Below are 17,455 nucleotides of genomic sequence, written 5' to 3'. Positions count from 1 at the left end.
ACGGTCACAAAGATATCCTCGGCATGGCCGTTGTTACGATTCAGCCTGCCGCTTCCCTGTTAGTGCCTTCGGTAAGTTTCGTGTTGTGCACCTGGGCCTTGCAGAAAGCCCGCGTTCCTCGAAACCTGTTGAGACAAGCCCCGCCAGCGATGTCTCGAGGCGCGCAGTTACAAAATGCAAGACAAACTTTTTGGCATCCAGAGGCATGCGTCTGCGAATTGGATGCCGCTCGCCGAGATCTAAGTTCCCTGTTCCTCAGGGTCAACGTGCGCCGCTAGTGCTGGTCCTCACCAACTCTAGAAAAAGTCTTTTTGTGTGTCTGTTCTGCACGTGTGCAAAAAGGATTGATTGATTGATTGATTGATTGATTGATTGATTGATTGATTGATTGATTGATTGATTGATTGATTGATTGATTGATTGATTGATTGATTGATTGATTGATTGATTGTAGGGTTTTAACGCGCCGATACAACGCAGTATATGAAGCGTCCTGCAGTGGAGGGCCCCAGATTACTTTTGACCACCTGGGGAACTTTACGTGCGCCAAAATCTCGTACACACAGGCGTTTTCTCTTTTCCCGTCTATAAGAAAAGCGTGCAATAAGGACTAAGAGAACTGTTTGACCTTTATAGATTATTTGATGAATACGCCATGGCTCCGAGAAAGAACGCAATCTTTTGACAGCATCGGACCTCGCTGTCGCTTTGTTCAAGCCGTGCTATAAACCTCGCCCAAACGTATGACGTTCCTATATACTGTCTGATCATATCTCGCTATGCAGTTACCCAGATAAGTCTACCCTTCGGCCTTCCTCGTCAGTACCAAGGCAGCTGCTTCTGCTCGCAACTCGTCACCACGCTATCACGACATTTATTTTTTTATTTATTTATTTATTTAGTTAGTAATTTTTATTTACTTGTTTATTTGAAAATATCCTCAAGGACCATACGGCATAACAGAAAGGATTGATGAGATACATACATTAGGCGCAGATGTTCTACAACGTCAGCATACCAACTGAAACCAATAACAAATAACAAAAGAGTGATACAGCAAGGAGCATTAGGAATTGCTGCTTTAATGAGAGTGGCATCAATGATGGCAGCGATGGTGGGACGGGGCTGTTCCGCTCTACGCTGGCTTTTGGGATAAAAAATTGATTGTACATATCAGTACTGTTGTGACTTCCTCTTTGTCATCCCCTGCAGCAGACGACGCTAATCATCATCATGTTATTAAGCCTGTCACCAGCTGCCACACGCTCTTGTGGCTGCGCTGGCTCACGCCCTCTTTCTAGAAGTTTCTATTTATCTCTCATCTTATCAAGAGGTGTCGCTTCGCTTTCTGAGCATCCCGCCGCAGCTGGAAGACCCAGCGGTTCAACAAATGGTACCTAGATTCCAGGACATTTAGACGACGCCAAGCCCATCGACACAAGGAGCCGCGAAAGCTGAGGAAAAGACGCGGAGTCGGCGATCTTGGCGAGTTCTCAGTTGCGTGCGACTGAATGGAGCGAAAGCGTCGACAGCGCTGCAGCCTACTGGCGCAACTGGATGGCCTTCTAGCGGAAGCGGAAGATCACATAAGGGGAAGTCGAGAGGCGACAGCATGTGCGGTTAGTGCACTGATAGAGCAAATCGGTTCACTTTATGGTTAGATAGAGAAGTTGGACGAGGCGAGCTTTCATGAGATGCCAGATGACCTAGTGCACAGCGAGGCGTTAGACGCTGGACAATACAGCGACATAGTTGTCAACAATACCGAGAATTTTCATCTGAAGCTACAAGAATTACTGTCTTGAGCACAACGACTGACGACCAATCACGGACTGGTAAGTGCTCGCGTCCCGAACTGGAGTCCCTCAACAAGAGCCCCTCAATTCCGCAACCGTCCACAACAAAGACCACTTCATCACGGCTGACAAGTTCAACTACTTCAGCAGCATCGTGACTGGAGCAGCTGCATCAGCTATATCCGGACTGGGCGCTACCGATGACTGCTAGAAGGATGCCATCCAGATACTGAACAATAACTTCGAGATGGCCGCTTCCTCGTGAAAGATAATCTGCGGGGCCTCCTCGACTTGAAGCCGTTGTAATCATCAGCCGATATCCGACAACTGATGCAACTTTATGATTGTGTGCAGTTCACATCCGAAGCTTCAGGGCGCTTCGAACGAGCTCTACGACCTACTGCCCCATGCTGCGCTAAATCCTGCTAAGGTTCCTACCAAGAGGCATGGTCCTGCGATTCCATGAGGTGCTGAAGGTGCTACTTTCCTCGGCTGGCTCTTCGTTAAACGCGCTCAGCAACACAACCGGTCACACGAGCCAGCCCGGCCAGGAGGTTCAAATGCTCTTGGAATTCTTCTAAAATCAGCTGATGTGTCTACAAGGTGTTGCTGAACCCACACAAGAGAAACTCCATCGCAACCACAGAAAAAACATGAAAACCCAATTACTCGTGTGATGTTCCGACGGCAGCATCTCTGCAAGTATCAGCGAGTAAGCCACAGCTATGATTTTTTTTTGACACTCCGTAGCACTCTGCCAAAGCCTGTGATACCAAAGAACTTAGCCATTTGCGCAAAAAGGAAATGATAGCCAAAGCTGGGGGATGTCTAGTTGCCTCAAGCAGGGCCACTTGGCAAAAGAATGCAGGAGCCAGTTAAAGTGCGGAAAATGCGCGACAAGGCAGCCAACATCACCTTGCGCCTCAGATAGCAGTGAAAACGACACGGAGCCCGTGACTTTTACACGGGCCAACGTAGACTCCAAAGAAGCAGGCTCCGTCATGCTGCTGCGGATTCAGAAAACAGCTACACACAGACAACCCCACTGCCGGAAGACTCCTAGATAATCCACTCATTGGAGCCGCATCCACTAGTGAAGAAGCGATCGAGATGTATAGTGACAGCTTTCGCGAAGCTGTCATTAATATTTGTAAACCTTTCAGCAGCAATCCTTTTGTAGTTTCAACTATCGAACGAGAATATACTTCGCTGGAAGAATGCCTCTACTTCCGTCCTGGAACCCTAAAAATGCTAGGCTTTCTTCCGACCCAGTGCTCGGACGCCTTTTCGTTCAAGCCCAGATCATGGTGCCCTCCATAGAGGAGACGTCGAAGCATACAGGAAATCTTCGCGAGCGGGCGTGTACAAAGTCGTCCGAGTCGAAAAGGCAAAGCAGAAAGAAAGCACGTACCAGCAGACGGGGAAAGCCGCTAGGAGGCGCGAGCATGCACATGCTTTCCATAACGGCTCCCAGTACTTTTGGCCACAAACTGGATTATCAATAACCACGACACCGTGGGTTGCACCCGGCAAACCAGCAAACCTTCTGGTTCAACAGGGTACTAGCTACAAGGCCGTCGGAGCATCCAGCAGCCAAATAACAACGGCTGAAGACTTTGCCACGTCCGCCCAGTAGCTAGGACTATCCAGGCCTGGCGCGCCACCGATGCATTCGCCATCGCACGCCGGCGGGCCAGCTGGGGATTGCCACAGCTTCTGCGCCAGTACTATGAAAAATATCGTGGACGGTGAAGACATCGACCCGGCGCACCATACCCAGCCTGGCTGGATAGCAGTACGGCGGAGGCAACAAGCCCACCAGACAGCTCAGCGGAGGGCCATGCAAGCAAGTGCAGAGCAAGGCACATCGCGCACACTGCGAAAAGGCAAGAAACGCCAGGCCCGGCACAGCCTCCGGGGGAACATCTTCCGGCTACTGACATCAAAATAATCCGGCGTCCGCGTGGCGGCCTGACACTTACATCGGTTGCTCTAGCCACGCAAGTAGATACAATTCAAGCGCAGGCAGAACAGGGCCCCAACGATGAAGACCAAGTCCGAATACAGCAGGTATCCAGCTTTATAATCATAAGCTCTCCAACCGAAGAACGCGCTATGAAGCTTCTCGGTAATTGTTCTACAGGAGGCAGGCCCAAACGTTACTCTTCTCGGATACCAATCGTTCAAATGTTGAAATAACCTATACACGGCTACCCTGGTCCAAAGAAACATCCCGGCAGACAGGTTTCAGTTCGTTAGCGTTGACATACCACATAATCTGCTGGTTCTTTACCCCCAAAAGCGCACTCCCTCTCGACTATACGTCCTCAATGTTTATAGCGGACCCGGGGCTCACACCTACACCTTTACGAATGTCTTTAGCTTGCCTGTACAAAGTGCTCAACAATGCGCACTACTAAGAGTAGGTGATTTTAATGCGCCCCACATAACGAGCAGCATAAAAGGCCAGGGACAGCATAATAACAGGGACACCATAAAAGGCCGTCTTCTCTGGGAACATGTGCAGTCCCTCCGGTTAACAGTTGAATCGGACCCCTCCATACCGACTCGAATTGGTAACAGCATGCAGAAAGATACTGCACCAGACCTCCCTCTCACTATCAGGGTAAGAAAGGCACAGTGGAGCTGCACGGACCACTCGTTAAAAAGTGACCAGTATCTCCCTTTCCTCCAACCTCAAACCGCGCTTGAGACACCAGCATCTAACAAAGTAGGATGAATTTAGGCAAGCCCGCACTCACTGAGACCCTCTAGAAATTAACGCGAATAGACTACACAGCTGGGGGGACCAACTATAGAGGATAAACATAAGCACGACGAACCACTAGAACCCGAGATACCCGCAGAAATAGTAGACACCCCCCCTGCACCATATGTGGGCTGCATACAAGAGTATACAGCGCAGATGGAAATGCAATAAACGTAACCGCCGCCTGAGACGAAAACTATCGGAACTTGAACAAGCAATCGAAACACAAGCCCCAGAGCTTTCCCAAGCCCATTGTGGACAACTCTCTGACCAAATGAAAGGGAACCTTAGTATGCGGCGAGCGTGGACCTTACTAAGACCCTTGCTGGACCCTGTAAAATCCGAAACTGGGCAAAAAAATCGTCTCACAAATATAATTCACAGCTACCAGGTAACGAACCAATAGCTCCTCGAGCGAACAAAATGCTTTCCATAGCGAATGGTACCACAGTCACTCAACCTCCTTAACAGGGAAAAGAAAACACAGGATTAAAGAATGATGTAACAGAAGCGGAGATTCGAGCTGCCCTTTTTCACCTGGGCTAACGGTCGGCACCCGGCATTGATGGCATAAATAACGAAATGCTTCGCAATTTAAATTGCCTATCGATTTAAACCCTCACTCAGTGTTTCAACTATTTTCGGACCAACGACACCTTACCCGCATCATGAAAGCACGCGACAATTTCTCTTATTCCAAAACAGGGCAAGCCTCTTTCTCTCGACCATCTCCGTCCAATTTTTCTTACGTGGTGTATGGGCAAAGTAATGGAGCATGTCATGCATGCACGATTGGTCAAGTACCTGGCCCACACAGACGCCCTCCCTCGTACCATGATAGGCTTCCGAGCGGGATTGTGTACTCAAGATGTTCACCTGCAGTTATTTTATGATATTATCACTGGGCGGCCTCTGTAGCATCCACCGTGGTCCCGCATAATTCGCAACAACAGCGCTAAATCCTCCCCTAGTGGTACGTGGCGTCTGCAAAATGTTGCACTTATCGTCATGGCAACGGGTGGCGTGGGTAGAAAGGAGGTTGGTGACGTCGCGGATGCTGCTGACGTCATTTTTCCCGGGACAGCAAAGCCGGGCCGCCGCGCGCCGGCCCCTGAAACCTACGCCGTGGCCTGCGCGATGGGCTGCCGGCGGCGCGGAGGCCATGCCTACGCTTGCCCAACTTTCGCGCCTACCGCCGGTCGCTGCCTCATGGGCCGCTCGGCAATGGCACCAGGCGCGAAAGTTGGACGAGCGGCGGCGATGACTCGAAATGGCCTCCGCCCGTCATTTGTTATGTGTGCAGTGATGTGTTTATTAATTGAACAAAAAACCTTTTGATAATAGTGTGTTTTTTGGTGTGGAATTGTTGTCTTTGTGGCGTTATTAATTGGAGTGTTACAGAAATATTATTTTTGCTTTGCGTTTATTCAAAATTCATATGAGGACGTCTTTGATTCGAAGTCATGAAAGCACATGTACTACACTCATATATTGCACATACATTTTATGTACACAGTATTGGACTAAGCAAAAATATTACATATGCAAATTTAGGCATACAATATTGTACAATAGGGAAAAAACGTGCTACATACACATTTACAATCACACGGCTAGGTGGGCTAGTTGGTATTTTGAATTCATGCCTGTAACTTTAGCGCAACTTTAGATGAAGACAGATAGAGGTCTTCGTGTCTCTTTTTGTATCTGCCTCCGTCTAAAGTTGCGCAAAAGTTTCAGCCATGAATATACATTTAGGTACACAATATTTGATGACGAAAGAAGAACTTCGAAAGTTCTAGTCCCTACACAGATTTTTTTCGCGCACACCTCGGCGGCAGAAGAAAAGAACTTAAAAGTTCTACTCAATTTATACTTACTTCTTCAGCTCACCTCGAAACAGGAACGTTCCTTAGACATTACAAAAATTCGTTTCAGTTCAGAGACACAATAATTAACAGTCTGCTTACCGGGGTTGGAGGGATGGCGAGGGGGAGAAGACACCCAGAAAAAAAAAGCTGTCCTGTATTGTAAGCCGCAGATATCGGCCAGGTTTTTACAAGCTACCCTCTAGCTCGTGTCTGGGCAGCGCCTCTTATCTCATCCTGTCCGATGCGGCATGACCATTCTACCTTCAGAACTATGGAACACCAAACCCACTCACGATAAGATGACAAGGCGCAGGCGCGCAATTTAGATTGAACAGACAAGCTGGCAATGCTACATGGTTTTATTTATTTTTTTTAATGAGCGAAACGCTTGCAATGCCGGCCGCAGACAACGTATGTACTTCGGTTCGGCCTTCCACTGCCTCATGTGAAAACGACTTTCATTTAACACCGGGGTGTTACGTCAGATTCTTCTGAGCACTGAAGCAACGCTTGGCAGTAGTTTCGCCGCAAATATACGTTTTGGAGCAAGGCAGCGGAGGAAAAAATGCTTAGGGCGCAGCACCTCCACGCCACCAATCGCTGTAGTAGTAGGTACGCCGTGAAAAGCAAAAAGCGCGTACAGTTCAGCTTGCCTTCTTTGTGAGCAGGTGTGTCGTGATGACATTGGATGGATTCAGGAGAGTCACAGGAGGAAACGTCCAAGGAATTCGCAAACCATCCTCGACTTTGGGCCCAAACCTAGACTGATACCTGCTGAGCGAAACAACAAAAAATACCGTGATAACTATACTTAATCGACGTTCCAGCAGTTACTAAAGCAATCAAAAAACGGCAATACCACCACAAACTGATCTTGCGAGCAAGAGTGTGCGTGCCAAAGACGCGTTTACTTCTACTAAAACTTTGCGTACCTGTACAGCTGGTATATATTTGCACATTAGTTTCCACTCCAAGACGAGTGACATGTCTCATTAACTTCACGTTACATGCGCGAATTATTTTGAAAACAGAAGAGTGCAATCGGTCGGCTTTTAAGGAATTCACTATAATTTGTACAAAGCTAATTTGCTTACCTGTCGTCTTTTGAGAAGAAGAGAAACTTGGCCGAACTGTACCGCCCTGTGTTGCTGCACCACAGAGCTGCGGAGGAGTGGTAACGCTCCTTCCTCCGCTGCCCCATATTTAGAATACATTTTAATGTATTTTATAATGCAGCGAAACTTTCAGCTCGTGGTGGCGTTTAGGCAACCCGCGCAACCCTTCGCCCGCCGGCTCGCTCACGCACGTACCGAACTGGCCCGCCGAAAGAAAAAAAAATGGTGCCGGTGAGTTGTTGCGCATGCGTGATGAGGCGCGGAAGCGTTGACGGTGTGGAAAGAAAGAAACGCTGAGGGAAAGGGAAGGGCCACGCCGCAGCACCATGCCGCTAGGATCGCCACAATTTCGGAAACCGAAACTAGCCAAAGTCGCCGACCAGTGATATTATTACGCGAGCCTCAAAGATAGACGCGGCAGCCATTATTACACTAGACCTTACCAAGTCATTCGATAGAGTGTCCGATACGGCCATACTGAATGGCTCGGAATCTATAGCTCCCTGCCAACGTTCATATAACTACATTTCAAGTTTGTTAAGGTCCCGTACGGCCATACTGCAGATAGGTGACATCACGTCGGACGTCATTGAGTTACGTTCAATAGGCAGCACACCCCAGTGAGCAGTCCTCTCCCTGCTGCTATTTATTCTCGCTATGCTTAATATCCCAAGCAAACTGGATAAGGTCGCAAACATGCGATATAGCCTCTACACCGATAACATAACCCTTTGTACGTCGAGAGGCAGTGACGCTCAAAAAAAAAGTACCCTGCAGAGCGGAGCCCAAGTTGTCATTGATGAGGCAACAATGGCAGGTTTAGAATGCTCCCCAGCTAAATCAGAACTTCTCGTGCTCCCAGCCCAGCGAGTCTCCCAGCCACCCTCAAACATTAAAATCCCTATTTGCGAAACCAATGTACCAAAGGTAACCAGCATAAAGATATTGGGGTTAATAATTCAGAGTAATCGCTCCAACACTCGCTCCATGGCGCAACTCACGACTCAAGTGAACCAAACAATTGGAATAATACAGCGTGTAGCAGCCTGGATTAAAGGACTCAAAGAATATGAAAGAATCCGACTAATCCAAACATTTTTATTCAGCAGTATTACATACCCGCTACCACAGCTTAACCCATTCCCGATCGAACTGAACCAAGTAAATTGCCTCATTGATAAAGTCTACAAGACACCTTACAAATACCCCACAGCACTTCCACTGCCTGGTTGGAACAGTAGGGCGTCTACAATACAGCCGAGGAACTTATAGAGGCCGACAGGGTCAATCAGCTATCGCGATAGTCGGCGTCCCCCACCGGCCAACAAATCATGCACAGTGAATCTGCGAGCCCCACTTACTGCCGATACCGGAGTCCCCATCCGCAATGAAATTCACGCACAACTTCTCAGTTGCCCTCTCACGCGAAGCAGACACCCGGTACACAATAAAATGCGCAGGAAACAACGTGCCCGAACTCTAACCGAGAAATACCTAGTAAACTCAAGACGGTATACGTGGATGCGGCCGAATACAGGCATCACGACGCTTATGCTTTGACGGCTCTGTATGACCCCAACACCCCACCCATCAATTCCCTTACTGTACGCACCCGAAATCCGGCATCGGCAGAATAGGCGGCTATTGCGCTGGCACTAGCTTACCGGCCGACCCCTGAAATCATAATTTCAGATTCTAAAACGGCCATCAAAACCTTCGAGAAAGGGACTATTTCCCCTCAGGCACTCAAAATTCTCGTACAAAATCCTCCTAACACCGGAGTGCAATTGATCTGGACTCCTGCCCATACAGGGTTGGGTGGTAACGAGGTGGTCAACCAAGCAGCTCCAGAGCTCACGACCCGAGCAAGGCCAAGCCTCATCCCCTTGCATGGAGCCCGATCAGCCCGAGACAGCCTACTAAGCTATCAAGAAATCACCGCACAGTACCGCTTCTTCCGCCGAATGTATTCGCCCACCCACCGGGATCTTACTAATGCCGATGAACGTCTGTGGCGCCTACTGCAGACGAACAAGCTGCCATGTCGCTCCATAATGCACGATATTCACCCGAATTTATATGTCACGTAATTGCCCTGCGTATGGTGCGAAGAACACAGTCGCCCATCTCATATGGGCATGCTCTGAAAACCCCTTTTTCTTGATCCCGTCAAAGAGCTTGGGGAGAAGGCGCTGTGCAGCTGGGACTTGCAGACCCAGAAGACTCTCGCGGAAAGAGCTGCCATGGTCACCGGCAGGCTGTGGCTGTCGGCCACTGAACGGAGTTAACGGGGCTTTTAAATAAAGTGTTCTCTCTCTTTCTCTCTCTCTCTTTCTCTCTCTCTCTCTCTCTCTCTCTCTCTCTCTCCCGGGAGACGCCATGCCAAGCACAAAGGGACGCGTCAATAGACAATTGACGTGTTGCAGACACAGAACAGATATCAAGACTCCAAGATGTCCAGGCAGGAAAACACGCAGAAAAGGCAGACAAAGCACGACATCTGCAAAGGTATGACACCTGCAAGAAACGTTTTCCGCTTACAGCAACTTTGTCTGGTTCAGATACCGTTCCTGCTCCTACCTTCGCAATATGACTCTCGCTTGCAAAACACCGTTGACAAGTTGTAAGAAGCAAGAGGTTAGGCGGTATCAACACTGATGGCGGATAAAGCAGACAAGGGTTTTAGAGCACCAATGCTCGAAAATTCACCTGGAATGAAAACACGTCCACGGACCTACTAAAGCACAGTTTGCTACTCCGAAAACGTAGCGTCCAAGACATATGTACACGTTAACAAGAATAGAATAATCGATCAGCGTACGGGAAGGAGCCGTTATATCCATCAGTCTACGTTTTCTTTTAGGCCCTACAGTCAAGTGTCCCATACTGCTTCTCAGCCCTTGGGAGGCCGCTTAGCGTCATCAGTCGGTGGTGGAGACTGTTGTGACTTCCTCTTTGAAATCCCTTGTAGCAGAAGACGCTAATCATCATCATTACGTTACGCTTGTCACGAGCTGCCACATACTCAAGAGGCTGCGCCGGCTCGCACCCACTCTCCAGTAGTTTCCATTACACCCTCATTCTATCAAGAGGTCTCGCTCCGCTTTGTTAGCATCGTGCCGCAGCTGGAGGACCCATAGGTTCAACACTATGACAATAATGTTCACCAACTTTGCTAAAATAGTTCATTCGAGATGACACATAAGGGGGGGATAAGTATCCTTTAAAGTAGGGTTGTCATGATAAACTTTGTGGAGCAAAGACGAGAGCATTTGTGACGGTGCGCAAGGCTGGTCAGATTAAGAGTATTTTTCATGGATGCGACACTGGCATGGCACAAATAGGATGATAATATGTTACGAGCGCCACCAGCGCACGGAGGAGATGGAGCAGGTTAGGAGATGTCGTCTCGTATGTTACACCCATTGAAGCGGAAGAGCAGCTCTCGCACTCAGCAAAAAATACAGTCTTTACCTGTTTTTTTCGCAATTTAATGCACCTATCTAGTAGAGGAGTTAGAGAGAGGTAAAAAGAAACGACGACGAGACATTGCAAGTATCCATCGATTAGCATATCGTGTACCCTCCTGTTCCAAAACTTTACCGTCGCTGAATAAAACAAAATAAACGTAATCATAATGGCAGTACATTACGCAGCGTTCTGTCATACAGTTGGCAAGATCACCAGACACGTTGGCGATCCGCCTGTACAAACTACCAATATCAGCTTAACCATAATTACTTACTCTAAACAGGCCATCAGACCTCTGCCTGCAAGAAGAATGTCTTAATGATAAAAAAGAGTATTCCATCTACAATGATGGCAGCTTATATAACGTTCCCACCAACACACGACCTTTTGAACAGCTAAGCCGTCTCGAACCAAAAACCACAAAAATTCGCATACCATTGCGTTTTGTTCCCGCGAGCACGGTGCTACGCTCCCAGAAAAATGTGAAGAACGTCTCCTTATCCTTTTCACAGGAACACCATCCTTCCCCTGCCAACTGCGAATCTCAGCGCCGATGAATACCAAACTTTGTGCAGGAAAGAAACCAACAAATATATGCACAAATTCATATGGGCGAAGATGTTTTGTAGGGAACGCCCGACATTACCATAAAACTTCAACATGAGGGAAGCGCTTCCCTCAAAGTGGTCATTTTTATTGATATGCTCATGCAATAACACTTGAAGTTTTACTTGTTCCACTTCCGTAAAACAGAGAAGGTATGCCTGTCAGCATCGTCACTGGTTCAGCGCGAGCTTATGGACGGCAAGGACAAGAGCTGATACATCTGCATCCCTCTAGTCCGGATTCCGCCTTTCATCTCCAGGCCTTCTGCACACGCCCTTTTCTGGAGCTCATACTAAACCTTCCGCAATAAATGTATACTCACTATCTCCCACTCTCCAGAAAACCGAAAAAGTTCAGGCTGGCCGCTTATGACCCTTCAGAAGGAAAATTTCAAATACTGCCACTGTGGCCTTGGCGATGAACACCCCGCAGCTGCAACCTTTTACACCGGCACCTTCGCCTACACAAGTGCAAAAGGCCTCTACCTATTCGATTGCCGCTAGTTTTTCTATCTTCACTGGTGTTCGCGTGAAAGTCGCGATTTGAACATCACTCCCTCCTACATTCCTTGCTTACGCCGGTGAGAGATGACTACAGGACTAGAGGAGACAGAAAGTTCATTCGTAAATTAAATCGTTAGTCACTGCATCGTGTTGCCCACGCCGGCATGCGCTCGTCTAATTCCCCCGCTGGTGGTGTACCAGCAGGTCCGGACACCACCCGCTGATGTTGCAGGCAGGAAGATCCGGGAGGAATCGCACCAGCCAGTCCAAGCAAGCGTTGCTCAAGAGGCGGTAAATCCGTGATGGCCAATGGCCGCAAAGCGACCAGAGACTGCCGACTCCGTCGGCCAGGCTGGCGGTGGCATACTGACCCACGCGGCTTCAGCAGGCTCACCAGCGGCAGACGAACTGTCGTGCGGAAGAGTACTCAGCAGCATAAACACGCCCCGTCTTGTAGTTCACGCAGCTTTAGTTTTAGCCGTTTTTAGGGAGCAGAGTGGCTTCAGTTTTCGCTTTACGCAGCAGAGTGGCTTCAGGCGGCATTACTGCACTGCTGACGCACTGGGGGACATCGCCTCAACACCTCCATCCTGTAATCCTTGGACCGCGTGAGCATGGTGGCGCGCCTGAGAAGCTATGCAGAGGCGTTTCTGGCTGGCCGGACCCTTCGGGTAAAGGTCGCCGGGCGACCAGTAGCCCTTGAGACGTCAGCTCTCGGGTGCCCCCGGGTTGCCTGCTGAGCCCGTTCCTGTTCAACTTGGTGCTGGCTCCCCTGCCAGACTGGATTCCCGCTGGGCTCTGGTATCTAGTGTGAGTTGCACGCTACGCGACCGACATCTCCATCTGGACGCACGGGCCAAAAAGAAGCGTTCGCATTAGGCAAACAAGCCCAATGTGAAGGCGTTCCTTCAGGAGGTGCTCGGAGCGGTCGCAGACTCCCTGAGAATACATGGCCTGCAGCTGTTCGAGGCCAAGACAATTGCCATGATGTACCACGCACGCGTCTACTACGCACGCAGGACAACACCGCCCCTCACACTAAGCGGCCAGCCTCTCCCATGGTGCCTCATGGTCAAATACCAAGGGCTCCCAATTGAATGCCGGCTGACCTGCATACCAGCGGTGAGGGCGCTCCAGCAACGCACTGTGGAAGTCCAGCGGAAGACGCGGAGGCTGCTGGCACAAGGCCAGGGCCCTCGCACTCTGTGGCCCTGTGAGTGTTTCATGGAACGGCTTCCTCGGTAGCTCTGTATACTCTGTCACTGGTACACCTCCAGCGACTGAGGTGGAAGGAGTTGGAGATGGACCAGCGCCGGACCTTACTCCTTTGTGTGGGCCTACCGATAATGTCTCCGGCTGCGGCGACATACAGAGGCCGGCAGCTGGACCATCCTGATGTGAGCCTGCAGAAGGGCTACACCACATCCACCAGCTCCATAGCACACCGGACGGGGCAGCCGTTCTGCAGCGCTACCGCAACCCCCCCCCCCTAGTCGCAGATGGGCATGCTGGCGTCCATCTACTTGAGTCACATTAAGTTGTCGCAGCGTTCCCCACACGAGACACCACCACCTGGCACCGGGCGAGCTCTTCGCATCAGCACCACGCTCCCGGGGATTTGCAGCAAGTGGTCAACAACAAACCGTGGCTATCCAGCTGGAGGTTGCTGCCCTGTGGCAGGACGAGATGGCCGGCATCCTGCAGCTTTACACCGACGGCTCCGTGCAACTGTCCAGGGGCAGAGCTGGAACCACCTGCACGGCCATAAAGCTTGGCACGAGTCGTGTGTGCTGCCTGCCCTTTCCGCCTCCTCCACCCATTCAGAGCTGCCCTGGTTGCACGTTGCTGCAGACGTGTTCCTGGAGAATGCCAACCAGATTGAGGGGGCCGTCATCTTCACCAACTCCCGGCCCGCTAATTTGCGACTCCGAGCGGCGGACCAGCCAACGAGCTCCAGCGGCCTCGCGGAGCGGTCGCTAGCGGCGAAGCTTCACTTGGTGGAGACACGCAGTTGGGACCTGCGGCTCCACTGGTTGCCACCTAATGTCGGAATAACGCCCTTGCCAGAGGTACTGCTCGCCAGGGTGGGACCCTCTCTCTACCGACCGCACGTCCTTGGACGCCGCACAACCCATCCTGGCGCGGGAGGTGGAGACGATGCACCCAGACCACAGAGTCATCAGCGGCCACGCGATATAGGACTTGCCTGGCCGCATCAGCAGGGAAGCCCGCTTTATACTCCTCCGCATGCGGCTCGATTGCTGCAACGTGGAAGCCCGCTGCCACCGACAAGGCCGCCAGTCGTCGCTCACATGTGCTGACTGTCCGGAACTCGAGACCCTGGAGCACCTGCTCTGCTCCTGCCGCCAGCACGATGTCCCACGAGCAGAGCTTCGGGCCACAATCCAGCGTCTCGGGCTGCCCAGCCACACCCTGATGGACCTACTTTCCTCTACGGGCACTAACTCTATACGGCGGGAAGCATTCCGACTTGTCCCGGCCTTCCTCCAAGAGACAAACTTTATACCACGGCTGTAGCAAAATGCCTGCTGGCCAGCCTTGCGCACTCGTTATATTTTTCTTGCTCTCCCTCTTCCTCTGTGCCCCTTTGTTCTCACCTATCCCCATTCATTCCCTCTCTTCCCTTCCCCCTGACTCGTGAACTCCCAACTGCGTTCAAAATATCCCCAGTCCAACTCTTTTCAACTGTGTGTATCGATAAAGCACTCGCTGAGGGGAATGGCGCTGAATTTTTTTGTCTTCATCCTCATGTGCCCCCATTTTTAAAGTTTACTTTCTTGCAGTGCGTTCTGGTTGCGACAGCGTTGTCTTGACGACACGATAAGTCCTCGCTAGAAAAGCACTGTTTAGGTGCTTGCTACAATAAACCTGTTTGGTGCAGCTGATACGTGTTCAGAAGGATCATGTGTAAAATAGCGGTGGATGGGCAAGCAGACGATGAGGATGTTAAAGTTAAGGTAGCGGTGTTATCGCAGGTCACTGTTGTGACGTACGACACCAATATGGTACGAAACTCTGTCGTACGAAACTCTGTACTACAACAATATGGTGGCAGTAGTATTTTGTTCTGGCGGGTATTGCGAACATTAGGCCAGGGCAGGACCGGTGAGTCCAACGGAAAGTGAAGCCGGCGATGACGTTCTGAGGGCGTATTCCGTGAGACCTCCAATGCCACGAGACGGCCACGACCCCGTTGACGACGTCGATCGGCCCGATGAATACCATCGCTAAATTTTTCGGAAGCAGGGACAAAATTTCAAAGTTCACGCCGGGATACGACAAACAGTTGATAAAACGAAGAAAAAACCAGACGTGTTGTAGCAGGAGTTTTAGGCGAAAGTGTGCAATGATAATTCCAGCTCCCAATCGCTGTGGCCAGCATGTGCATTAAAGAGAATATTTATGTGACCGTACTGTTCAGGAGTTCTTTAAGCACACACGTTTGTGCGTGATAGCTTATATTTCGTCCTGCAAGACGCAGAATGATTTCAGTAAATTTCGGTGAGAATATTACAAACTGTCGACAACTACTCCAAGTAAAACTTTTGCGGCCATTATGGAGCGAAGCTTTTTAGCACGCAGTAGTAGAATGTCACTGCACCGCTTTAGGAATGTGAAGAATGTGACTGTGTGTGAGCAGGCTTCTGACACACAGACGTTCTTGTTTTCGCCCTTTACTGGAATTATGGCCGTGGGAGTCTGCATTGACAGTGGCTGTTTTCACGTTTTAGTACTAGTGTGATGTCATCAGGTCATGGGGACTCATCGCGAGGTACTTCGAAGCACACGTCAGAAATTCCAACACTGAGTTTTTGTTATTTACGTGAAAATACATTTATACGAGACGATGGAGATTGAGAGAGGCACAACAAAAACGAACACAGTAGAGAGATGAAACGTTCGGTTCGTGGTAATGATGTGGACAGCTCGGAAATACGGGGGAATCCATCGTAAATTCAATTATGCGAATGAAAGCTGGTTCAGTCTTACGGATTCCAAGTATCGCTCTCTTCACAGAGGCACGGAAGGGAAGGCACGCTGAAGGCAAGTTGAAGGCCTGTTGGACGTATCAGCGTTCTCACGTCATGGCCATGGTTAGGCAAGTAGCGGACGCAAACAACGGTGGCTCGATGGTGTAATCTCGGCCCGTTGCAGAGAATGGAAATGTGGTGCCTGACCGTTCGGCCGACCGCCACAGGAAATTGTGCTTCTAGCCATTACATACGACAGGCTCCCAAAGTAAAAAGCACTCGCCAACTGCGAGTGCGCTTACCAGCCCTCTTGAGACCATCCTTATCCTCTAATGCCTTCCACGGCATCCTGATCCGCATGCGCGGTGGATTGACTTTTGATTTGATGTGAGTCTTGATTTTTCCATCCTACCACATAACAAATATATTACCCATTGGTCAACCGTGGTGATTCAGTACGAGGTGTTGAGTGCGACCGTATAACAAATCTGAAGCAGGCGGAGTTGTTGACGGTGCTCGATAACATGGCATCGGCGAAAATTTTTTTCAACAATCTATATGAAAGCAGGTGTCGGTTTCGGGGGGTTTGTATATATAAAACTAGGAGTATGTGCGGCACTGTAATTCGATTGAATGCATTTAATAATTGTACAAACATTCTCGTTGACTTTTCTGAATCACAAATGTTTTATTGTGTTTTGACATAGGCAAATAGGTAATCAAACTATGTGCCCATCAAGTAGCCACTCTAATTTGAACTTATTTCTCCGGCCGCTGGCAAACAGGTCGGTCGTACGCTCCTGAATTATAATTATAATACCCGCACTTCTCGTAGTATATAAAAAGGCAACACTTCGGTGGCTTGTCTTTGTGCATTTCTCTCACCCAAAGTCCGCAGCCTATAGAGGTGGTACCTAAAGATATGCACATGGGTAAAAGCGAGTAATAATTACGTGTAAATGGATAATAGGAGCACATACCACTACAACGATTGTATAAGCTTGGGGTATATATTTTTTAAATGGTTACAGTAGGCGACCGCTTTTTTGAACTACAAGAGTTCGGACTTGCTTGAGATTCCGGCATTTCCCGAGGAACCGGAAGTTGTCACATACGAGTAATGTATATCGACGATGGATATTTAGGACAAAATAAAGCTAAAAGTTGGATTTCCCAGATAAAATGATCCGCGACAGATTCGCGCGGCGACTCCAGAACGGCGCCATTTTTAATACTAAGCCACGTGGCTAGCTTCGAATTGGATGGGAACTGGCTAGAATCCCGCCGGGGCAACATACTGGGAATTTGAAGCCAATAATTTTGCAATTACA

At 49.6% G+C, this 17,455-nt stretch overlaps 1 long non-coding RNA gene across 1 annotated transcript in view; it reads right to left on the bottom strand.

Annotated features, from left to right (window-relative positions):
* Window positions 1-16,921: 16,921 nt before the first annotated feature.
* LOC144164053 (uncharacterized) overlaps window positions 16,922-17,455 on the bottom strand; it is a 113,059-nt gene continuing 112,525 nt past the window's right edge. The window contains exon 6 of the long non-coding RNA XR_013321024.1: window positions 16,922-17,038. This is a non-coding gene — a long non-coding RNA (uncharacterized LOC144164053). The remainder of the gene's footprint in view (window positions 17,039-17,455) is intronic.

Source organism: Haemaphysalis longicornis, unplaced genomic scaffold, assembly GCF_048455015.1.
Source record: "Haemaphysalis longicornis isolate Haplotype H1 unplaced genomic scaffold, Haemaphysalis longicornis Haplotype H1 scaffold_13, whole genome shotgun sequence".
In the NCBI taxonomy this organism is placed as follows: Eukaryota; Metazoa; Arthropoda; class Arachnida; order Ixodida; family Ixodidae; genus Haemaphysalis; species Haemaphysalis longicornis.
This window is presented reverse-complemented; position numbering and strand designations above follow the sequence as displayed.